Below are 3,335 nucleotides of genomic sequence, written 5' to 3'. Positions count from 1 at the left end.
ATTATTATTATTATTTTATTTTATTTTTTTACTATTTAATTTGTAAAAATGTGTATACATACACACACACACACACACACACACACACACACACACACACACACACACACACACACACACACACACACGTAGGAAAATATTTAGTATACACATCCAGAAATGCATACACTATTATATATTGTACATATATTTATTAGTTTCAGGTTGGCCATTCTTGTATTTTGCTCGTTTGTGTTGTTGTGTTTGCACATCTCTGTTGCTTGTGGGGCTCGCACACAAGAATTTCACTCGCATGTGCTGTGCCAGTGTGCCTGCACATGTGATGTGACAATAAAAAGTGATTTGATTTGATTTATTGATCCCCATGGGGAAATTACTTGTTTTTCTCTGCATTTGACCCATTCACTCAGTGAAGCAGTGGGCAGCCCACTAAGCAGGCGCCCGGGGAGCAGTGTGTAGGGACGGTACCTTGCTCAGGGGTACCTCAGGGTAGCCGTTAAGTGGATTCGAACCGCCGACCTTCCGATCATGGGGCGACCACTTTACCTACTGAGCTATCCCTGCCCCTAATAAGACCCTGGCCAGAATCAGAAGACACCAAATTCGTATGGAGCCAAAGTATTGAGCAGCAATAATGACCTGGACACAATGTTAACTTTTGAGTAGCCACTCTTGTATTGTTACAAAGTATAACAGGTATTTGTCCAATTTGTACAGATAAAGTATAAAATAAAATAAATAGTGTGCACACTCAACAAAATAAAAGTACTCGTTGGGGCCCTTTAAGAATTTAGAGTTAAGCTGGCGATAGCCAACTTCAAAGGTCCTTGTGAATGTAACTGGAATGTATGAGTGTGTGGTGTGTATCTTCTTTGGGGTAGATCGTCCTCAAAGTGGTTGGCTCGCCATCTATCACAACCAGAATATCGTCCTGGTCCTTGGACTTTTCCGTCCTCTCCAAAAAACCTGACCTATAATCCAGGTCATAAAATGTACATTCTAATCAGTCTGTTTCAGATGCATTGTTTAAGGTTAAAATACAAAATCAAAATATTGCATCACCTCATATTCATTGCATCAACATCTTAAATCTTATCAAATCTCACAGTTCTGTTGTACAACATTCAATTTTCAAGCATATCAAATATGAGAACTAAACATCTAAGTTGCTCAAATATTTCTCTATTCATGTAAACATTAATTAAACAATACTTATGGTAAGTAACCATTGACACTCAAAATACAATATACCATAACAAATTCAGAACTATGTGCAAATAAGCAACAAAATGTACATGTGAGTTCAGTTCAGAGGCATTAAAGCAGTGTGCTTAATTTCTCCACACTATAGGCCTATTCGTGAGAGAGAAATGCACTAAAAATTACCCTCTAGATTACTTTAAACTCACAGTGAACTGACAAAAATTAGCTTTAGAGCAGCTAAGAACATGTTGCTCACCGTTGCTCTGTTTCACAAAAGCCCAACACACACTGGCGTTGGAATTGCAGCAGCTCTCCGGATGAAAGGTGAGTGGTTAGCCTGTGAGACACCGAGCTAGCATTAGCATGATCGCGACGGTAAGTCTCTACAAGTTTTTTCCATCAGAATAACACTCGTCTTACCGACGTTGCCTCTCTCCTTCATCCAGCCACTCGACTCCGGACTTCCAGCAGGTAAGTGCGCTGGCTTTCCTTCCTCTCAATCCTGAGTTTTCCTCTCTTTTGTCCGTGGATTTCTCGGTTTGAGTAGTAGATGCCTCCACTCCTCTTGCTGAGATGAGAAAAAACCCGGGAGCACCATGCACCTCCACTTCACTTCCTGGCTGACAGGGTCAATGCGGCCTGGGTAGGCTCTGATTGGTTGCTGAGCTAGGTGCCCTCACGTGGGGTGAACCGAGAGGTGCATTCAATGGTCATAGGAAATACGACGCTTGTTGATGTGGACAGTTAATGTAAAGAGAATAAGTATGATTTTTTTCCATCTGGGCTACACCTGACTAACAGTTTTCCACTGTGTCGGTGGAAACTGATGAACTATGATTTCCAGTAAATAGCTCTTTCTGAATCACCTTAGGAGTTAGGCCACTTAATACTGACCTATGAATCATAAAAAAAAGGCTCCTAACACAGAGACACACACACACATACAAAACCTTCCTTAAAATGTTCAGGTACAAAGACTGGAAAGAAAAAAACTTTGAAAGTTCTTCAAAAAGCCTGAACTACTATTGCTCAAAACCACTTAAAATACCAAAAAAAATGGGTGTCGCTCTATATATGATATAGATACACATACATATTCATAGATATACTCTGTATATACTAACCCTAAATCTATATCTAGTTCTGTATATATAAAAGCTTGAGTGTTGCTGTGTGATAATTACTACATGGAACAAAATGGAAAAACAAAAAAACAAAGTGCTGCAGTAACAAAAATGACTTGTCATTTGCATGGTATTCATTCTCATTTTCTCATATAGTCTGTATACAACTATAAGAAGGGTTACCTCGTTAAAGCCTTCACAGATAAAAGCCAAATATTCTTAAAAGACTTTGCTGACATATTGCTGCAATAACAGCTTTATTGACCGTTTTAATCGAACGTCTATAATTTGGACAGCTTCACATCTCCAACAAATTGCTCCACTTTGTTTTTGTATCTCTACTTAATGACAGACTTGTGTTGCTGTGCGTGCCAGCCCTTTCCTTTATGTGTCCCTGCACCACCTACACACCTCTGGATTAGCTTTTCAACTGCACCGACCCTGCTGAGATCAGGCCGGGAATTCAATGCCAGTGTTGGGAGCTTTTATACAGTATGTGTGTATTTATTTGTCCCTGAGCCTGTCTGGGTGTCTGAGTGCAATATGATCTCATATTATTTTTAGGTAGCTTTTCCACTGTTTGCGTTCCACCTTTAGTTGTGTGTGTGCAGGACATACCACTCGTGTACAGGAAAAAAGTGAGAGCGACTTGGTTGCTGTAATGATTAATGGGAGAAACTTTCAGTGCTCATTCCATTCGGATAATGGTAGTAAGTCAAAAAAAAAAAGCAATCTTACTTGTCGCTCTTTTCAGCACAATTGATCCAAAGGGGGGTAAAAAAAAGAAGAGAAATGTAGAAACCCCTCTCCATTTTTTTTTTCGTATTCTATTAAAGCACAAACATTTTCTAAAGGCAGCTCTCACTCTCACATCCACATGAGCTCATGGGTGCTAGAGAGAATAAACCAACCCAGTACTGAAACTAAGTTGCAGCAGCAACTTTTATATTCCAGCCTGATTGATCTGGGCATTCAACATCTGGCATTTCCACATTTTTCCCTTTCTAA

General features: G+C 39.7%; 1 long non-coding RNA gene across 1 annotated transcript; it reads right to left on the bottom strand.

The window, feature by feature from the left end:
• Positions 1 to 651: 651 nt before the first annotated feature.
• LOC146642515 (uncharacterized) lies at positions 652 to 1,826 on the bottom strand. The gene is made up of 3 exons (XR_014909722.1): positions 1,624 to 1,826; positions 1,460 to 1,540; positions 652 to 971 (listed from the first exon to the last, which is right to left on the bottom strand). It is a non-coding gene; the product is annotated as an uncharacterized LOC146642515 (long non-coding RNA).
• Positions 1,827 to 3,335: the final 1,509 nt, after the last annotated feature.

Source organism: Rhamphochromis longiceps, linkage group LG23, assembly GCF_057381845.1.
Source record: "Rhamphochromis longiceps isolate RC_006_pf linkage group LG23, R_longiceps_female_GT1.1, whole genome shotgun sequence".
Classification (NCBI taxonomy): Eukaryota; Metazoa; Chordata; class Actinopteri; order Cichliformes; family Cichlidae; genus Rhamphochromis; species Rhamphochromis longiceps.
The sequence above is the reverse complement of the archived record's forward strand: the minus strand, read 5'-3'. Positions and strand labels throughout refer to the sequence as shown.